The sequence below is a fragment of the Pinus tabuliformis genome, chromosome 1_1, assembly GCF_031772625.1.
Source record: "Pinus tabuliformis cultivar Carrire ecotype Pingquan chromosome 1_1, CPIR1, whole genome shotgun sequence".
NCBI lineage: Eukaryota > Viridiplantae > Streptophyta > Pinopsida > Pinales > Pinaceae > Pinus > Pinus tabuliformis.
The window spans coordinates 234,952,367-234,975,291 of NC_142297.1; the positions used below are offsets into that span (position 1 = coordinate 234,952,367).

Below are 22,925 nucleotides of genomic sequence, written 5' to 3' on the forward strand. Positions count from 1 at the left end.
TCATGTAGCATGGCCCAGACAGCTTCCATCATTGTGCGGTTCTTCCTTCCCACCACACCATTCTGCTCAGGAGTATGTGGTGTAGTAGTCTCCCTCTTAATGCCAACCTCAGGTATGCCTACGTGAACCAATTGGAATATATCAGAGGTCTTGCTTTGGCTTGAGGGTAATGGTCCCCTTTTGAGCTTTCCTTCAACACATCCTGGACATACACCTTCATTTTCTATTCAGAATTCGGGCATCCCTATCACCATTTGTCCTACACCAAGTATAGCTTTATAATGAAGGGGGGGAAACCTCTAATGCCAAAGTTCAGACTAAAGAGATGTGTCATAAGACATGACACCTGGCAGACTTCCATCGACCTGATATAATGAATCACTAAACCCAAGAGTAAAGGAATCTTTAACATTATTTTTCCATATACATACCTTGCCATTGTTGAAGGTTACCTTGTAGCCTCTGTCTTCCATTGCCAAGATGGAAACTAGGTTCCTTTTGAGGTCAGGTGCATTTAATACATCATAGGATTTCTAGCCTTCTTGAATGCTTGTCCTCTTGATTCCCAACTCTCCTCTTACCTTTGTTGTTGAATTTTCCATTCCTTTGATTGCCATCAGAGGGATTTTGATCATCGTCCTAGAGTGAGTCCTTTCTATCAGGGCACTCCCTTGCATAGTGACTTGCTTTATCGTAAATGTAACATCGTCATTTTCTTCTAGCCTTAGGTCCAGCCTTTCCATTTGATTTAGTCCCGGAATTATTTCTTCTCTTTGCATGAAAAGAAAAGGCAACAGGAGGACCTTTAGGCATGGGCATTTCTTACACTTCTTCCCTTGTTTCTTCTTGAATGCATCTAGCCATTAAGTCCTCGAAACCAGGAATTACATTATAGTTCAGAAGAGTAGTCCTGAACATATACCATTCAGATGGTAATCCTTCAAGAGTTGTGAGTGCGATTTCTCTGTTAGTAATAGTTTCCCCAATAGATAGGAGATCGTTCTTGATCTCGGTGATTCTTAAGAAGTATGCTTGCATACTTTCATCTTTACCCTTCTTGATTTCCCTAAACTTATTTCTAAGAAACAAAACTTGATTTGCATCATTAACTTTAAGTAAACTCACCTGTTTGTCGTAGATTTCCATGGAGGTGTCCAGATCAGAGATGTAGGCCACCAAGCGCTAGTCGATAGAGTCCTGGATGATCTTCTTTGTTTTGACTTCTCCATTTTTCCATACGTTCCAAGTAGCAGCAGATGCATTTGATGGAGGCTCAACAATATTGCCTCTTACATGGTCCAGCACTCCTTGATCTTCAAGGATTAGATCGATAGACATCTTTCATCCATGATATTCAACTTTCTCACGGAGCTTGTCTTCGGCAAGAAAGAGTGTTGAGGACCCCATAGTTCTTTTAGGATAGCCTTGCCAATCTTCTCTTCAATGATTGCTCTTGCTCTTGCTTGGGCTTTGTCTTCACCTCAGCTTTGATACCATGTTAAGTTATGGTATTTTCTATGCTTATAACAATTTACTTCTTCTTCTTATTATATTCCACCAATTAGCAATCACATGTACATAAAGTAAAGTGCAGATAGAACATTAAACGATCGATAGAAAACAAGCCAAGACAAGAGACACAACATGTGGCGGCTAGCCAGGCATAAACCCCACAATGTGTGGGGAAACCCTTTGATCAAATCTTCTTTTATCTTCAATAATTCAGCAGAGAGAAATAGTACAATAAATCTGATTCATATCAGCAGTAGAAAACCCTAGATCAGTAGCATCAGCATTAGTGGCTTCATTATCAAACTAGGGCAGACCATATCTCACAAACCGACAGTCGGATTGACTTCATTCCACCACCAAAAGCTTCGGCTTCCAGAGGAGGTTCAGATGAACCTTCCGCGTAGTTTAGATGAGGAGATATTCTAGGCCACGCAGGTCAATCTCTACTTCTGCAGTTGCAGCTTCAGTTTTAGCACTTTCCGGCTTCAAACTAGGGCAGTCGATATCTTGCAAACCGTTCGTCGGGTTGACTTCATTCCACCACCAAAAGTTGCGGCTTTCAAAGGAGGTTTAGATGAACCTACAATGAATTTCCAAAGAGGAGATCTTCTAGGCCACGCAAGTCAATCTTTACTTCTGCAGTTGCAGCTTCAGATTCAACAGCTTCGGGCTTCACATGTGAGAGAGAGAGACACCCATTTCAGCGCAGTAGAGAAGAGACTCATATCTGTGCAGTAGAGAGTGAGAGATGTGATGAGATGAGTGAGTCTAAATGAGGAAAAGTCCTCTTATATTTATACACAATGGTGGAGGGTGAATAGATGCGACTGTTGGGCTTCTGATCCTACATGAGTTGTAGGTCAGCTTAATAATAATTCCATAATCAAAATAAATTCATATCTCCATGAATAGTTATCAGAATTGGATGATCTCTATATCAATCCTACACCTCTCGATGAGAGGAATGTAATAGAAATATTATTAGCCATGAATAAGATGACCCACATGAAGTTTTTCCCTGGTTTCCAATTTTAACAAAAGCGCATGGAATGCCTCTAGCTTATATTTAATAGTGAAGGAGTGAAGTGATGATAGAGGATTTGATAATGGGAAATTTGCAAAGAAGAAGTCCTGAGCCATCTTGATTTGTTTGTCACTAGTGTGGTACCGAGAAAGTAGGTAACCCACTTGAAAATAAAGAAATTCAAAAATGGCGCGCAGATGGTAAGGGAGGCTAAAACTGTTTGATCACAGCTAGTATTAGAAATTATTAAACTTTTGGGAAAGTTTCATCCACATAAAATGGACATTAAAAATTTTAGGGTTAAGAGTTGTCAAACACATATTGAAGGTTGTTAACACTACTTTACTAGCACATGCCTCTTTGTTGAAAGTACCTAATCAATTTCTTTCGCTATGCACTACTATAGTCTCCTCTCTACTGGAAAACAATAAGACGCCAATCAAACATCCATTTCCTTTCAAACAGAGTGACCACTATGGTAATGGATCTGACACTCTAACAAAAAACATATAGGAATGTCATGCACTCTTCTCTTTTTGGCATTTTGTCAGTGTCTTATAAGGCTATATAAACATAGGTGACATCGAATAGAGGTTTAATTTAATACCAGAGTCCACTTTAATCTCACATCAGTGGGGAGATGCCTGTAACTATTGTGACAACACAACGACACTAGTAACTTGAGTGAGACATCATCCAAACTTTTCATGTAATCATATCGTCTTGCACGTTATAGGGGGGCACTACTAGATCATTCTAGCGTTATGTAATCCAGCAAAGTGATAAAATTTCATGCCTACCAGTCGATCATGCGTATATCAATTTTTATATGGACCCATTGATTTGCATACCAATGGTGCTCATAGTGTCACTGTAAACCTCGTGCTCACCTATTTCACATTAAACATTGGGAGTATTTCGATAAGGTGTTTTCCTTGTGATAGTTATCTTTGTGATTGGACTCCTAGAAAAGGGTGGTTGAATGGAAAAGTCATCAATGTTTATTATGTTTCTCTTATGTTAGGTATCTCCATGTACGAATCAAAAACCTCTTGATACACTAAAAATGAATTCATGAATGGTTAATGAAATGGTATAAATACGGAAAAAAAATTATGCTAAACAAGAGAGGCTTACACTGTCTTATTTATTTATAATATTTTGAATGCAAGAAATTATTCTTATATGGTAGATAATAACCATGTGCGCATATCTGAAGTGGAAAATTTGCTTCACGAATCTGCTTGAAATACATTTTTAAACCACCATCCACATCTTTAGTCTTGGTACTCTTTCATGTATCAAGAGTTCCAAAGACTTACCAAATACAAAGGAAAGGTTTTCTTTGTGTCAACACAGAAACAAAGGGAAGGCGCTCAACACAAAATAAAAGACTTTCAACACAATATCCATTTAGTGTTAGATCAATATAATGAATATCTCTGCCAAATGGAGCACTCTAGATGTGTGACCTATAAAGCTATCTTATCTTAACCATATATGGATATTTCCATAAGGGCCGCTGATTCTAGCTAAATCAATGTGAGCAGATAATACCCGTGTGCTCATTCGTAAAGGAGGACAATCTGCTTAATGCATATGCGTGAGATACATGTTAAAAGCACCAACCGCATCTTTACGCTTTGTCCTCTTTAAGGTATCAGGAGCTCCAAAGACTTGCCAAAACTTAAGAGTCTCATTTCCTGCAACCAATGTAATGGTGTACCCATTTGGACTCTAAAACTAAAAAACAAAAAAAAGACTGTGAGCAAAAAGGCTAAGAATGTCAACACAAACCCATTTAGGGATAGATCAATAGAATGAATACCTCTCCCTATTTGAATTGCAAGGATGTAACAATTTATTCCTATAACAAAATCATTATTGTACAAAGTATAATCACTACTCTTACTTGAGAAGATTACCCTTTCCATGTTAGACTTGTACATGTCCCGAACAACATCTCCATGTACAAATCATAAACCTCTTGATACACTAAAAATGAATTCATGAATTTATAGAGAAATGATATAAAAAGGAAAAAAAAGTTATGTTAAACAAGAGAGGCTTATAGTGTCTTGTTTATTTATAAAATTTTGAATGCAAGAAATTATTCTTATACCGCAGATAATACCCATGTGCTCATAATTGAAGTGGTAAATCTTCTTAATGAATCTGCTTGATACTCTAAAGTGGTAAATCTTCTTGGTACTCTTTGAGGTATCATGAGCTCCGAAGACTTACCAAATACAAAGGGAATGGTGTCATTTTGTTAACACAAAAACAAAGGAAAGACTGTCAATAGAAAAGCAAAGACTTTCAACACAAAATCCATTTAGCATTAGATCAATACAATGAATACCTATGCCAGATGCATCACTCTAGATGTGTGACCTGTAAAGCTATCTTATCTTAACCATATATGGATATTTCCATAAGGTCAGTTGGTTTTGGCTAAATCAATGTGAGAAGATAATACCCCTGTGCTCATTCCTAAAGAAGGAAAACATGCTTAGCGGATATGCGTGAGATACATGTTAAAAGCACCAGCCACATCTTTACGCTTTGTCCTCTTTAAGTTATTAGGAGCTCGAAAGACTTGCCAAAACCTAAGAGTCTCATCTCCTGCAGCCAATGCAATAGTGTACCCATCTGGACTCTGAAAGTACAAAACAAAAGAAAGATGATCAACAAAAAGGCTAAGAGTGTCAACACAAACCCAACGAATGTAACAATTTATTCCTACAACAAAATCATTATGGTATAGAGTTTATTTGCTACTCTTACCTGAGAAGATTACCATTTCCATGTTAGACTTTTACATTTCCAGAACAAAATATCCATGTGCAAAACACAAACCTATTGATACACTAAAAGTGAATTCATTAATGGTTAGAGAAATAGTATAAAGAACGAAAAACAATTATGTTAAACAAGAGAGGCTTATAGTGTTTTCTTTATTTATAAAATTTTGAATGCATGAAATTATGTTTATATCGCAGATAATGCCCATGTGCTCATACTTGAAGTGGTAAATATGCTTAATGAATCTGCTTGAAATACATGTTTAAAACGCTAGTTGATATGAAATATGCTTTCCAACCAGAAAGCAATAAAAGACCTAGAAAGTACTGAATATCTATGTCCTCTTACATACTTAAACCAATTCCCCAAAATATTCAGATGAAGACATGTTGTCTAAAGTCATCCGTAGTGCATACAAAAGGCTAGGAAATCTTGCCTACACTTTACCTTACAATTTTTGGATGTCTAGAATAGTATGTTAAAATTTCACTACATGGAAAACAAACTTGCAAACTTAAGGAACTCTCAAAACTACTTTTGTGTACTAGATCTGAAATCTCACATGCTAACTGAAAACTGACAACAAAACAAAACAATTTACAACATTCAAAAAAGCATCTTTATTTGTCTTTATTAGCTTGGGAAATGAAAAACATTGCACACACTCTTTGGTAAACTAAATGGATAACAAAAACAACGGGGACACCTTAACTAGTCCATCCTAATCAAACCCTAATTCTACTCTAGGGAAGTGTACCTAGGCTACATGCACTAGATTCTTATAATATATCACTTCAACTATGGAACAGTGTACCCTAGCTAAGCGTGATCCACATGGAATTCTAATTTTATAACTTTGGTAAACTAAATGAATAACAGAAGCAATTGGGACACCTTAACTAGTGCATCCTAATCAAACAATCATTCTACTCTAGGGAAGTGTACACAAGCTACATGCAACAGATGCTTATAATAGATATACTCATGTTATACACATTTTTGGCCACTGCAACCCCAATCAAACATGTCTATAAACCAAGGGCTCCTAAGTCCCTAAAATTGTTCTTTCACACCAACAAGGTCAGTTGATTACATCATCTCCCAGAAGTTCTCCATGAAAAACTACTTAGAACTGGTCAAAACTGGATCATCTCACTTGCTCCATGGCAAGGGTGTGATGCATCTAACCTTTTAAACATGCGAGGTGCGATGCATACTGAAAATTACTTCTCTAGGTTATGATGGACGAGAATAGAAAAGTGGCGGAGATAGTTTGCTAAGTGGATGATCAAGGAATCTTCTAGAAAATTCTCATATGACACTTTCCTCTCAGAATTCGCCTAAGGATGAGTAAGAGATTAATGAAATCTCCAAGTGGAGACAGGAACTATTAGTGGAGTGACACTAATCAAAATCCGATAGCTGACTCACCCCCCTGCAATCATCTATATATGCATCCCTCATCCCAGAGATCCAGGGGCTGAAATTTTGTATCTTGTAAGGAAGTGCAGTTGGTTTCTTGTTGGAATATATAGTGTTGGGTGATCTAAGATTTTCATGAGGTGAAAGAAGGGCTTTCATGCCGGAGGGTGACATTAGGTCAGAACAATTGGTTGTAATCCTCTTTGCTTACTCTTGATATTAATAAAGCTATTCAAGTTTTCCTCCACATTCTTGTATATTTGATGATATATGCATTTGTGTGGTCAATATACATCTTGCCCTATGTTGTTTATGATTGTAGATCTCTATTATGGAATTTTTTATGCTGTAAAGAAGTGCTATTGGTTTCTTGTTGGATTATCATAGTGTTGGGTGATCTAAGCTTTTCATGAGGTGAAAGAAGGGCTTTCATGCTGGAGGGTGACACTGGGTCAGAACAATTGCTTGTAATCCTCTTTGCTTATTCTTGATATTAATAAAGCTATTTAAGTTTTCCTCCACATTCTTGTATGTTTGATCATATATGCATTTCTGTGGTCAATATACATCTGGTCCTATATTGTTTATGATTGTAGATCTCCGTTCTTCGATAGTATTATGCTGTTTTGATCCCACAATTGAAGCTGGGTAGACGAAGGAGAAGTGTCAAGGATCTGTCAGAAGGGAGAGGAAACGAGCAAGGAACCAAGTGCAGGACTAAGGTTGGTGTCCTTCATTCCACTCTCATCTACTTCTCGTAAAGGAAAACGAAAGTAGTTTTACTTTGTTTGTTTCTAAGATAGCTACCATTCATAGTGGGACTAGTAGCTACGAGTGGACACTAGATTTCCTGATAACAAAATGGCAACTCCACTGGGGATCGAATAGATTGTTTGTTTGTCTATATTTGTTTGTTTTATAAAATTACTCATGGAGCCTGAAGTCAAGCCAGCTATCCTTAGAACTGCATTAGCTATGCAAGTGCAAAGTAGATCAATGCTGCTTCAATCTATCTCTGGGTTTTGTTTGTAAACTAAAGAATCAATTTGCAAACTTTCTAATTGCCCTAGTGGTGGCTCTTGTAACCTCATTATATTAGCCCTTGTGATTTCTATTTACTGTACATCACTTACCCAGCCTAAATCCCCAAACTGAGCCACAAACTGTGACTCAGAACCCAGTTGAAGTCTCATCCCTAGACCATCGCACCTTTTATTCTTGGGAACCTGGATGCATTGCACTTCCCGTGTTCAGTAGGTGAACTGTATCATACTTTCCCTGTATTATAGGTGCACTGATCAGACAAGACCTCTTCTGCCCTCAGATTTTGGTTTCTATGTTCACTCTCTTCAGCTCTATTAAGGAGTTTTGTTGTCTGTGATCAGTATACCACTGTGGAAACCCCCTTCCTTTCCATCATTCCGCCTCCATTTTTCAAAGAACTATGAATGTTTTTATGTATTTTCTACCATTTTCAATTCTCTTTTACAAAGTAGTAGCATAGTCGAATTGTTGTCTTTTGACTTGAAAGTGTCGCAAGTGTTGTTTTCAGTCAAAGAAAAGAATCCTATTGTTCTTGATGGTCAATTATAGAGTTACTCTTGCATTTTATTTGAATTAGTATTTTTTCGAATGTCGAAAGCAGTTTTCAATTCAAAATAGTAAAGTGTCGTCATTATCTTGCTTTCGTTTTTGAAGAGAAATTTGTTAGTACTGTCACTTTGAAAAGATAATTCAGATTTGTACTTAGCATTCTTCTTGTCACTCACACATTAAGAAAGCTGAAAACAAATACATGCATGTGCATTTTCGTTTAGACTGCTTATTGGTTTGATTTAGGATAGTGCATCTAATGTGTGCTCTCTGCTCTATGTTGAAAGAATGTCATCTATCTTTCTTTAGTAGCTAGGATTTTCATTGCAAAAAGAAGATTAAACGATTGTTTATCATCTTATATTGCATTTTAGGAATTGTACATCTACATCACACGATGAACCTGAAAGGAAAATTTCTTAAGAAATATCAACTGTAAAATCAATTTAATGAACCTAGAAACGCTTTGGAACCTAATGCACAACATCTAGAAGTCTAGGCTAGAGACGTATTCTGGCTTCGTAAAGCCTGGTAACTGTTTCTTTCACTGTTGGTTGGGTCATTCCTCCTATTTGAGATGACAAGTGCCAGTACGGACTTGTGCTCCCAGTACTGTCGAGTATATATTGGGAGACCACAATAGGCTATATTCTTTATCCATAGGAAGCCATGTCTATCGCCCTATCGATCGCAATGCACTGAACACAGCATTCGGGAAGATTGACTGGCGTACCATAAAAAGTATTCTGCAGTTTTGCGATTGGTTTCGTAATCCCTTTGTTTAGATTTCTAGAGTAGTACCTTTCATTCCTTTTTAGACTCCTTAAAGGAAAAGGTCCATCTAAGCACTTGTCACTTCAGACTCATTAATAATTGAAGGTGACTAGAGTCATCTTTTGTTTTTTCTCGACTCTTAAAAATTGAAAAAACAAGTTGTATCAAAGCATCTAAAATTCATTTAATTAGAAAACATTTTCCCCTTTATTTTTAGTTGATCGAGTAATCCACAATCATGGAAGAAAGTTAATTGAAACCCCATCGTTCACGGAGACTTATGATTCAATCGTCTTGGTCCCTAAAACCAAAACTATTCATGACAAAGTGAACTCATTTAACTGGCTCAAAGTCCCTTGGTCGGGTTGGAACAAGTGTTTTGACACGCTCGGAGACTCCGGTTACTCCAAACATTTTTGGTGCCCCTACCTTTACCGAAGAATTTCTGCAGCCACAAGAGGATAGTAGAACTGATCCTACTGTGAGGGTTAACACTTCTATACCTGAACCGGCTCCCTCCATAGCTAATTCGGAAGGTGTTGTTCCCCAAACATCAGTCGCTGCAGAATCTATACCTTCTTCAGCACCGGTAATATCTTATGGACCTGACAATTTGCCTCTTCCACCCAGTTTTATTGCTATAGAAGAGATTGTTGAGGATCCACCATCTAGTACTCCATTGCAATTTGGAGGAGGGTTCACTCTATATCATTCTTTATCAGAAATTAGTCTACTGTTATCGGAAGTTCCTGTAGAATCGCTAGGAAGCCTTTTGGATAGACTAGATATGTCTGAACAACCATTGACATCTAGGACTGTGTCATTTGACACAACAACGACAGAACCTCCTGGTGCTACTCCGACAATGTTCGTCAACATACCATCTGTCACAACTAGCTTTCAATCATTAGATGGGATCCATCCAGGGGTTGTTTCGATGGTATGGTTTGTTCCCGTTTGTTCATCCGGAATAATATTTGGAATCTCTTATGTTGAGTCTCAACAAATTGATCCTTCGCTATATCAATTTGGGCAGTCCGGTCCTCCAATGAAAATAGTTCCCTTAAGCACCGAATTACCGCCGTATGGAGGACAATATGCCCTTTCATTATTGCCTCCGGGAGGTCAAACATATAAGAGTTCACAGCAGAATTCAGGTTATGTTGGAATTACATCCAGTGGTTGGATACCAATACTACCTCAACAACCAAGAGTTGTATGCTCAATGCAACAAAGTATTCCTATATCAAATATCCCCACTACATCGGCTATTGTGACGATGTCGCAAGTACAAGCATTACCTGTTGTATGCCAACCTCAAGTGTCTCAGGTTGCAATCTAACAGCCCCTTGTCCCTGCGATGCCATCACAATCATTAGTTAGTGGCTCCTTAACTGGAGTGACCCAGGCTCAAATAGCTACCATTACCCCTCATCTTGGTCAAACAGCTAGTATTGGACAATAGCACATGGTCTCACAACCATGGTTGCTGCAATATCAACAACCACAATTCCAACAAGTTTACCAAGGATCTGAGCACCAAGTCTTTGCAAGCAATGGGCAGCCGTATGTTCAAAATGGTCAACATCAACCATTTCATAATGGTTATGCTCAACAACCTTACCAAAGTTATCAGCATCGAATACACTATGCTGTATGCAAAGACCCACTGCTCAAGGAATCCCACCTTATCTTGGATATGCTTCGCCGAACCTGAATCAACAGTTGCCCTTCGTGGCAAATTTAGAGTTACCAGATCTAAATCAGCTAACAAACGATCCAATTGCTTATGCCCCTTGGTGGACAGTGATTCCTCATAAACTTACATTAGATATTCCTAAATTTAATGGAAATCCGGGTGAAGACCCGTCGAATCATGTGATGGCCTTTCACCTATGGTGTTCATCTAACACTCTAAATGATGATTCGATCAGGCTTCGCCTTTTTCAGCCAACGTTAACTGGTCCGGCAGCAAAATGGTATATCGAATTGCTTAAAGCTTTGTTTGATAACGGCAGCACCCTAGCCACAACCTTTTTAACCCATTTTTAGTTAGCCATAAGATACGAAACGAGAATAAAGCTTCTTACCAATTTTAAGAAAGCGATGACCACTCACATATCCGATCATATTCATGAGTGGTGATGTCATCGTAGAATGGTAAAAACATATGTTCCTGATAAACTATTGGCTGAATAGTTTATTAAGTCGTTGTTACCTTGTATTACGGAAGATGTGGCAAAGGGAGGAGTCATCCCTGAAGAGCAAGTAATTGCTCATGCGCAATATCTAGACTTCATCTATACTCAGTCTGGCATGCTCTACGATAAATCCCTGATGCTCCTAGATAGGAATTTTCCGTTCCTCCCTCTCCTAAACCAAACAAAGACTCTAATGCTGGGGATCGTGTGATAGTAACGACCAGCACAAAAACCGTAAAGGGTAAGTTGAAAAATGCCCGTACAGTTTCGGGTCAAAATGAAAATGAAGAACTTATTTCCTCGGAAGTAAATGTCATATCGACTAACAAAGGCAAGGAAACCAAGCAACCAGAAGTCAACAAGAAAAAAAAAGGGAAGAAGGAAAAACAGGAAGAGTCGTCCGTTGAAAAATCTTCTCCAAACCCTTCTGGAGATAGGAAACCAAATCTTCCATGCCCAATATGTGATGAGGATCATTGGACATGAGAGTGTACGTATAAAGCTGAGCTTAGAAAATTCTTCAAGAACTCAAAAACCTCGATAGTATTGGCTGATCCGTTTCCAAATCCAGGAACAAATCTGGTTTCTAGTGACAATGCTTTTGTGTCCCAAGTGCTAATGTTGTCGGTTTCAAAGCAGCAAAATGACGCTTTGATATCGAAAAGGAATAAAGATTACAGGAATCCACAGCTGTCGAACAACAAGGCCAATGATCACAAAGGATATGACCCTCAGTTACCAGCTCAACTGACTTTCCCGATTCAAGTGAAAGCCCACAACAAAACTGTTCATTGAACAATTATTGGTGAGGGGGCATCTACATGTATTATGTCAATGAGTTGCTGGAAAACTTTAGGATCTCCACCTTTATCGCGATCATCGATGACATTAAAAGCATTTGATTGATGAACATGCACCCCATATGGGATCTTAAGTAACTTGCAAGTCAAACCGAGGGGCAAAACAATAGAAATAGATGTTTAAGTAATTGACAGAAACCTCGATTACAACATCGTACTGGGAAGGCCCTGGATATCTGCTATGGCAGCCATTGTGTCAACCTACTTCAGGAAGATTTCATTCCCCTTTCAAGGAGAAATTACAATCGTCGACCAGCAAACATTTCTCCCTAACAGTTCACAAGTTATAAGCAACATTCCGATGATCCGTGGAAGCCCTCATTTGCCTCAAAATATCGGAGTAGGGCTACTAAAAGACCCTACATTCATGGGGACTTTTTCCCTACAACCTCCAACCAATCTGGCAGAAGTGGCCACGGTGGGAACCTGCAATATGATATCTTCTAGATTCAGAAGATTCCTGAACATTTTGTCCGCATGGATCATCACCCTAATATAAATATTGTAGCAAACAATTTTCCTTGCGTGGGGGGCAAACTCAAGTCAACACTCATCGAGTGTTTGGATAAATAGGTACAAGGAATATGGTACCTCTTCAAATCCTTGGTCGCATGTACACTCAACAGACAAAAGAATCATTTAGTCAATGATGATAAGAGAGGCACCATGGAAGATCACCACCATCGTCCCCATCTCCTAAATTACCACGAAGATTATTCCAACGACCTTAATCATCCTTTAATTTTTGATTTTCTATCAAATATTGTAAATATGGTGACTTTTGAGGATAGTTCCTATCTTCTGAAAACTCATTAAAAAATGAAACGACTCGCTTTCCAAATCGAGTCTTTGATTACGATCTTGTAAAATCAAAGTCGAGTATTTCAAAGATCTCGTAGGTAAACCTTCATTCCAATGACCACAATAAATGCAATGAAGCTTGGGGGGCATGCACCTAAATTTGCATTATTATGTTAGGGGCATGCAAACTTGTCATGAGAAGTGTTACTACAGGGTTAAAGCTCGTTAAATAATAAACCCACCACGAGCAATGTTACAGCAGAGTTCAAGCTCATTAAAAAAAAAACCAATCATGAGCAGTGTTACAACAGGGTTCAAGCTCATTAAAAAATAAACCCGCCATGAGCAGTGTTACCACAGGGTTCAAGCTCATTAAAAAATAAACCCACCGTGAGAAGTTTTTATGTGAAGTTCAAGCTCATTAAAAATTAAACCCAAGCAATGAGCAAATGTTTCCCCCAGAGTTTAAGCTCATATATGGCCACATTTTCTGGACTACTTGTGACAAACGAATAACTAGTTTCTCCTTTTCATTAACCTATGTTGGATTTACGTACCACTACTTAATTATAACAATAGCTTCGGTTATTCCTTAATTACAATGTTGATTTTCATTATTGTCATGTGCATCTTATTGAAGGTTTTTATTTTGATTTTTATGATGTACAACTTAGTGTAGGGAGCTGTTATACTGATTTCTTATATGAGTTTTATAATATAATAATTATAATTCTTTAATTTTTATATTTATATTTAAATTAATAAATATATAATTATAAAAGCCTCATATGGGATTTAGAAAATTTCATATTATTGTTGAGTATTAATGTTGATTGAGATTCTGTAAGTTTTAGTGAGAGATTTTGTTCACTCTTTTAATAAGATTTTTCAAATACTTCCCATCTCACTGCATAGAAAAATAGTGATTTACTTTCATTTTAAAAGGGATTGAAACTTACCTAGTATTTTAACTAGCGTTCACGACATTTTTGTGCTTTGATTGGGAACAAACAATGCTAACAATGAAAAATAGAGATGGTATCATCATTAAAAATAATGCTTATATTAAAGAGTATATTGGTTTTGTTTTTATGCATTTTTATATTGAGAGTTTAATAAGTTTGTAGAATTTTATTTTTATTTCAATTATTATTTATTATAAATATGGTAGGGGTTTCTAATTAAAAAAATAAAGATGACTCTACTATTGCATTTTTAGGTGCTCCAGTGAATCATGCAAGCCAAGGCAAGTGATAATGAAGAAATACTAGGAGTGCACACATTTCTATTTCAAGCACGAACTACATTTATTTTATTTTATTTCAGTAAGTAGCTCTATTGGAAATGGTTGAGTAATGGTATAAAACTTGCCTTACACTAATTTATTATTTTATTCTTGATAGGAAGAAGGATGGGTGGTTTGGTGTGCCTCCAAAAAATGATTAACTATCGAGAAAACATCTAATGATAGAGACCTTTTTGTAACTTCAGCTCGTTATGAAGTTGATCATAATAGTTCATTACCAGATTTAGATTCATTGGATATGAAGCTTCCTCAGGAACTATATCACCACCAATTTGGATACCAATTGCTACAATTCTTGGGCTGCAACAGGAGATGTAGCCAACTCGAATTGTGAAAGCCAATAGTGGATAAAATAATTATGTAGATCACCAATAGATTGAGAATTGGCTTATATCATGTTGCCAGGACCTATGTCAATTTTTCATCTTTTGTAAAACCTTCATGAAGACATAATTTCCAATCAGTTGTAAATTCAAATTCATATACATTATTATAATTCCTTTTTATCAAGGAAGCCAATTCCAATTATACTAAGATATTGAAATTGTGGTTAACAACTGGATATGAATTTAATTTCCACCATTTAATGTGATTGAAGCTTTGAAATCCTATGTTAGAGAGCAAACCCCCTTGTAGGAAGGAGAAATATAGAACATTTCTTTTTTAACTAATATTATGTCTTAAGACAATTGACTAAAATATTGTCTTAAAACCCCCTACATGTAGTAGTGTATTCATCTCTCTTTCTCTCTCTTCGTGTCTCTCTCTTACCCTTCTCTCTCCATATTTGTCTCTCTTCCTCACTCCCACTCTTTGACTCTCTCTTCAACCCTCTCTCCCCCCTTCATCTATATCTCTATGTCCCCTTGTCTCTCCTTCTCACCCCCAAAACACAAACTCTCTCTCCATAAATATGTTTCTCTCTGTCCCTCCCTCTCTTACTATCTTATCTCTCTCTCTCCGCCTTGTCTCTCTCTCACTACCTCATCCTCTCCACCTTTTTCTCTATATGTCTTTCTTGCCCTTCAAACTACATCTCTCTCTCTCTCTCTCTCTCTTAATCTCCACCTCTTCCTTCCTCTCTCTCTCAACCTCTACCTCTTCCTTCCTCTCTCTCTCTTTCTCTCCCACCTCGCTCTTCACCCCCATAACACACACTCTCTCTCCACCCTCCAACTCTGTCACTATATCCATCTATCGCTCCTTCTCTCTGTCCCCCTCTTTCTCATCTCTTGTGTTTCCCCTCTCTCTCCCTTTCTCTCCCACCTTCCTCTCTCTCGCGCCCCATCACACACACTCTGTCTCTCAAACCTCCAACTATGTCACTATCTCCCTCTTTCTCCCCTTCTTTCTCTCCCACTATCTCTCTCCCCTTCTCCCCTATCCATGTCTATATCTCCCTATCTGTTGCTTCTCCTTCATTCCCTATCTCTATCCTCTCCTTTTCTATCCCTTCCCTCCTCTCCTGTCTCCCCCATTCCATCTTCATCTCTTCCATATCACACCCTCTCTCTCCACCTCTACCTGTCAATGTTTTCGTTCTTCCCTCCCCCTCTTTCCCCGTCCAAATCCATCTCTCTATCCCCCATCCTCTCTCTCTCCTTATCTCTCCCACCTCTCTGTCCCCCCCCCACTCTATTCCCCTTCTCTTCCCCCCACACTATTCCCCTTCTCTTAAATATGATCCTGGTGTATTGCATTTAAGAAATTAACTAAAGTAAAAAATATATAATTGGTTGTAAAATATTAAACCTATATTTTGGATCAATCATGTTAATGAAAATACAATAATAAAAAACTTAAAATAATCATGCACTATATTTCATCTATTATTAATAGTCACTTTGTTCTCTCTTTCCTTGGATCCTTGACTAAAGTGCACATATCCTCAATTTAGTTTGTGTGGGAATATTTTTAGTACACTCGAGTTCTAATATACCTCAATAGTATTTATAACCTTTTTTCTTTTAGATTTAATTAAAAAATATTATGAAATTTAATTAAAATAAATTATTTGTAAAATATTTTGATTTTCAAATAAGTTATGGTTTTTGGGCATGTGGTATTAATAATCCATGGTATTGGCCCATGATATTGTAAGAGAATAATTGAAGGCCTATATCTATAACATAATAATCAAAAGCATACATGGCCCATGGTATTGATTAACCATGGTATTATGATTTTCTACCCTCCCTTCCCTCTCTCTTTCCTTATCTCTATCTTTCTCTCTAATGGGGCCAGCCCACGTGGTCCCGCCGTTCCAAAGCGGACGTGTAACACTCTTATGAACCGGGCAGTATTACAATTGATTTGGTAATAAATTTGGTTTGATTTACAATCACCTTGGGTTACGGCATGGGTACTGGGATGGTCTATCGGGCGGACAACTATCCCTCCTCGAGATCCTGGAAAGTTGCCTCAGCTTGGGTTTTACCCTGTTCGCGCTCTTTGGGTTGTCATTGTTACCCTAGTCGTTTAGCTCTGTAGTCTCTGGCGATTTTCATTGTGACTGTTGTAATGTCCGCGGTGAAATATGCGAAGCCTACCTGCTCGGTCGACTGTGTAGCAAGCATTTGGTTGCGGTTCTATTGTTCCAAGTCTGGGCCTGTATGTTTTCGACTGTCTGGTGTCGCTTTGGTAAGGTTTGAGCTACGTTACTATTTATATGTATGTTTCCTCTGTCATTATGGCATTTTTTTCCCGGCTTTGATGTTCGTCAGGGTGCTGTCTGTTCATTTCTCTCAAGAGTCCATGGTTGTTCGAGAACTGTAAAGTTAATGGAACTTTGGTTACAGTCCCGGTTCTTCAGCCTCCAAGTTCGATGGGTTGCGTGGCTTGCTCTGTTCGACCCTCTGCTATCTTAGCTGGTAAGCTCCCGTTCTTTGCCAGACTTTGTTTTCACTGTTTGTTTTGAGACTAATAGCCTGGCTCCTCTGTGAGCAGGGGTTCGTCCGTTTGAGGGGTTTGCTCTGCAGCTGCGGCTCACCTTCAGGTAATGTTTCTTGTTTACTCTCTCAGTAATCCCTTTCAATTTCTCAGCTTCTTGGTTTTCTTCGATGGATGGTAACTGACCCTTTCTCTATTCGTCCCTTTGCAGGTGGAGCCGTTCGTTAGGTCGAACGCGTTGGGCTTCCGGCCAATCTGGATAACATACGAGTAGAATTGTTCTTTACTTTGGTTGTACTACGTTGGATTCTTTTATGGATTGTTGGTTTGTTTGTTGGGTACTATATTGGGTAACTTCTTACTGCGGGCTTTTGATCATAACCCTGTCAATCCCTATGCCTGTGAACTGGGTAGGGTTTGAAGCTACGTTGAACAATAATTTGTAATGCTGAGATGGACTTTTAATAATTATATTTATTCCGTGAATTTATGTGGAAAGAAAATCTTGAATCGCCCTTATGGTTTCGTTTGCATACCTTTGAAAATGTATTTGCCTGAGACACTGTAACTGCGTGGCCTGTGCCGGTTGGTGTCACCTTTCGTTTGTTTATTTGTCCTTCCGCTCGGTTCGAAGTCTGTCAAGAATATGTAATAGGTTTTGCAACATAAAAAATAAAATAGAAACACAGCATTGAATTGTACAGTTTTTTCTTTTGAGGACGCACGTAGGGACTGTTTGTGCACTGAAAACAAAATGAATATATTTCTTTCTGTTCTTTTTCTTTTTCACTCTCGAACCCCTCTTGGGCTTGTTTTCCTCCGTTTTGTATCATTGTTCTCAAGCAGTTGGATAAATGTTGTTAGTTGTTCTGTTGTCAGTTACATCAGTTATTTCATATTTGAAATTTATTCATGACTAGCATGTTTCCCTTTATTTGTATTTACAACAGTATATAACTGTTCGGAAACTAATGATTCTAACTAATACGACTATTCCTAATTAGAACTCGTTACATTATTCTAGGAATTTTAGACAGAAAACAAAAACAACAGATAATAAAAATAAATAAATAAAATAGACATGCTGTCCATTCTATGAGCTTTGTTCTCTGTCCTTCTCAGAAACCATGCCAACCTTCCTTCTATCTCTGCCCTGTTAACCAGATGCTCCTGCATCAGGCTCCCGGGGTAAAAGAATTTCATGGCTCCGTTCCATGAGTTCCTCCACCGAATAACCAGCCTTTTGCATATGTGCCGCGTCGAGCCATGAGCTGTCATCCATTGGACAGTCTCTCCACTTGATGAGGTAACACAGATATTCCTTCCTGCGCGTCTTCTTGGCTACCTAGGTGCTGAGGATCCCTTCAATCTCATGGGTCCGAGCTGAAGGTAACTGTTTCTTCCAAGAACTGCCTCCAAATTGGGTGTCCCGTTTTGGCTGTACCGCACTATCATCCTCTGCTTGGGCATTATATGGGAACAGATCTGCCACATTTAAAATAGGTGATATGCCTATGTCCGGTGGTAGTTGAATCTCGTAAGCGTTGGCTGAAAATTTTCGTAGGATCTTGCATGGACCAATTTTCTTATATTTTAACTTGTTATATGAGCCCTTAGGAAACCGTTCCTGGCGCAGATGCGCAAGGACCTCGTCTCCAACATTAAAATGCACCTCTCGTCGCTTTGAGTCTGCTTGCTGCTTGTATTTCTGTACGCTGTCCTGCAACCTTAGTTTGACTTTTTCATGAAGCTCGCTCATTGCTTCTGCAAAATCTTCCCCATCCGCGCTTCTCCGTTCCAGCTTTCCCAAATCTCGCAGTTCATGTATTCCTCGAGGATGCATGCCATACAAAATCTGAAATGGGCTAAGTCCGGTGTTACGATTGGGTGAATCATTATAAGCGAATTCTACCTGGGAAAGAGCTCGATCCCATAATCGTGAATTTTCTCCAGTCAAACTCCGTAATAAATTCCCCAAGCTCCTGTTCACCACCTCCGTTTTTCCATCAGTCTGCGGATGATACGCAGAGCTGAAATTCAATTGCGTGCCCAACTTTTTCCACAGGGTGCACCAAAAGTGCCCTGTGAACTTTACATCCCTGTCTGAAATGATAGTTCTAGGTAGGCCATGTAATCTAACAACTTCCGTGAAAAATAGGTGTGCCACGTACGTGGCATCCCTAGTTTTTCGGCAAGGAATAAAATGAGCCATTTTTGAAAATCTATCTACCACCACCATTACCGAATCATACCCTCGCTGTGTTCTAGGTAGTCGGAGAACAAAGTCAATGCTGACCGAGTCCCATGGCCTGCTTGGAACAGGTAGTGGTGTGTAAAGTCTAGTATTCTGACTGTGTCCTTTTCACAGTTGGCAGACTTTACACCTGCTTACAAAATCTTTGTACATCCCTGCTCATTTTAGGCCAACAATAAAAATGTCCGAGTTGCTCCAAAGTTTTTTTGATACCAGAATGTCCCGCTAATCCACCACTATGCTTCTCCCGTACTATATTCTCCCTCATTGAACAGTCTGGGATACATAACTGCCCACCTCATAACAATAATCCTTCCTATAAACTATAGTCTAACCATGGGCTTGCATTCCTCAATACGGGATTTTCGCAGGCTTCAAAAGCTTCCTTGAAATCTGTGTCCGTCTAATACAAATCTTTCAGATGTTCGAATCCCATCACCTGTATGCTACTTTCCTGTAAGAGCAAGGCTCTTCTGCTCAAAGCATCTGCCACTTTGTTGGCTTGCCCACTTATGTGTTTTAACACAAAAGTAAAACTCGGCAAGTATTCTACCCACTTGGCGTGCTTATGGTTTAACTTGTGCTATTGCATTACATGTTGTAATGCCGAATTATCAGAAAACAAAACGAACTCATTGCCCAACAGGTAGTGTCTCCAATGTTTTGAAGCTTGGACCACTGCATAAAATTCCTTGTCATATGAGGAATATTTCTGCCGACTCTCATTTAGTTTTTCACTAAAAAATTCCACTGGTCTGTCTTCCTGACTGAGCACAACACCAATAGCTGTTCCACTTGCGTCACATCGAACATGAAAAAGTTTATTAAAATCGGGCAGTCTCAAGATTGGCCTCTCCGTGATCTTCCGCTTAAAAAGCTGAAAACTGTCTTCTGCCGCCTTGGTCCAACAAAAAGGTTGACTCGCCTTTTTGATGGTCTCTAACATTGGTGCACAGATTTCACTGAAATTTCTAATAAATTTCCGATAAAAACTTGCGAGTTCGTGAAAACTATGTACCTCAAATAAGCTCTTTGGCGACGGCAAATTTATAATTGCTGCAATCTTTTCTGGGTCCATATTCAATTCATTTTCTGCAACTACAAACCCCAAATAGACCAGCTCCCTCTACAGGAAAGTGCATTTCTTTAAGTTTATCAGCAGTTTGTTCTGCTGTAACTTCTCTAACACCTTTTGAACATGTTGAAGATGTTCTCCCTTCGTTCTGCTGAAAATCAAGATATCATCAAGATAAACTATCACGAACTTGCCAATAAATTCCTTTAACATCTCGTTCATCAATCTCATGAAGGTACTAGGAGCTTTGCTTAATCCAAATGGCATGACCAGTCATTCATATAGTCCTTCATTGGTTTTAAACGCTGTCTTCCACTCATCTCCTTCCCTAATCCTGATCTGATGATAACCACTCTTCAGATCTATTTTTGTAAAATAAGCTGCACCACTAAGATAGTCCATGATGTCGTCCATCCTGGGTAAGGGAAACCTGTATCGAATCGTGATTTTATTAATAGCCCGCGAATCTATACACATTTGCCATTCTCCACCCTTCTTAGGTGCAAGTACTGTTGGTACTGCACAAGGGCTCAAACTTTCTCTGATCAGTCCCTTATCCAGCAACTCCTGCACTTGTTTGCGAATTTCTTCATTGTCTTTCGGACTCATCCTGTACGCTGCCTTGTTTGGCAAGCTTGCTCCCGGTATAAAGTCAATGTGATGGCTAATACTCCTCTTGGGAGGCAATTTATCAGGTAAATCATCAACCACAATGTCATGGAATTCTTTCAACAGCTCCTGAATTTCTATAGGCAGTTCTGATTTTTCTGTGTTCATCAAAATCGGTTTTGTCCTCTTTACAATTGCATAATTGACCTCATTTTCCTCAATCTGCTTCACAAACAGTTTCCCTCTAATTAACAGTGCCTTTGTTCCACTCGGTTCCGCTGCATCCTCCTCCTTGATGGGTACAAGCGTATGTTTGATCCCATCTTTCACAAATTTATAACAGTTTGTCTTCCCACCGTGTGTCACCTTCCAATCATACTGCCACGGTCTCCCAAGCAGTATATGGCACACGTCCATTGGCATAATATTGCAGGCCACCGTGTCGTGATATTTGCCAATGTGAAATTCAACCTCACACTGTTCATCAACTAATAACTGGTGGCCTTTCTATAGCCACGACACCTTGTAAGGCGTGGGGTGTTTAAGCCGCTTCAGTCTCAGCTTTTCCACCATTTCGGTGGCAACAAAATTGTTTGTACTTCCACTGTCTATTATCAATTTACAGCACTTCCCAAGTGATTTGCAAACTGTTCGAAACAACGCCTTTCGCTGGGTCTGTTCAGCCACCTCCTTGGTTGGTTTCAACAACAGTTTGTTCAAAATTAAAGCTTTCCCTGTTTCTGCCATGTTTTCTACCTCCCGGGGTTGTGCTTCAGCTTCCTCATGCTGCGCAACAAATGTTCCCCTCTGGCCAGCATCCTCAGCTTCCGGGCATTCGAAGGATCTGTGCCCCCACTTATGGCACCTGTAGCACTGGACATTGGTCCCTCTTCCGCGGCCATTTCCTCGTCCTCGCTGGTAGGTCGACCTCCTCTGGTGCTTTCTCCCTTCTCTGCTGTCCCTGAAGCTCTAGAACTGCTACCTTCTTTGCAAATTGCGGCAGTTCTCCCTCTGCCGTAGGACTGTCCTCATCCTCTGCCATTTCCTCTCCCTCTCCTGTTGTTCTATTTCCTGTTGATTTTTTCCTCTGCCTTTACAGCACTTTGAAAGGCTTCTTCAACACTTCGGGGAGAGAGAATGCTGATCTCGTCCAATATTTCCATCCTTAAGCCATTCACGTACCTCACTGTTTTTTTGGGAGTATCCTCTGTATAACCAGCACGTAAATTTACACGATAAAACTCTTATGTGTACTCTTGTACAGTCATACCTTTCTGCCTCAAATTCTGTAGTTGCCGATAAAGTTCAACTTGGTAGTCTTTAGACAAAAATCTACCCTTCAGTTTTGCCACCATCCTTGGCCATTTTCTTATTGGCAGTTTGTTCATTCGCCATCTGTCCGCTTGGACACTATCCCACCATAGGCCAGCGTGCCCTTTTAGCTTGGTCGCAGCAAATCTAACTCTTTTGTCCTCACTGATCTCCTCATTTTCAAAATATTTGTCTAATTTACTTACCCAATCCAGCAAGACATTTGTGGACAGACTACCATCATAGTTAGGGATCTCTGGTTCGGGTTTGCTGCTGGCTAACAGAACTGATCGCAACAGCCTCAACTCTGGGGTTTCTTCCTCTGACCCATCTGTAACAGTTGTTGCCTCATCTTCACTGTCATCCCCAAGTTCCGGGTCTCTTCACCTACCCGCCTCTACTGCTTCCAAGCGAGCTGTAAGGATTCTCAGCTATTATCTCCATCCTTCATCTCCTCCTCTGCATGCAACTCTCCCACGTCCTCTTCTT

At 39.2% G+C, this 22,925-nt stretch overlaps 1 pseudogene; it reads left to right on the plus strand.

The window, feature by feature from the left end:
* Positions 1-17,461, plus strand: part of LOC149212387 (putative proline transporter 2) — a 116,344-nt pseudogene extending 98,883 nt beyond the window's left edge.
* The last annotated feature ends 5,464 nt before the right edge of the window (positions 17,462-22,925 follow it).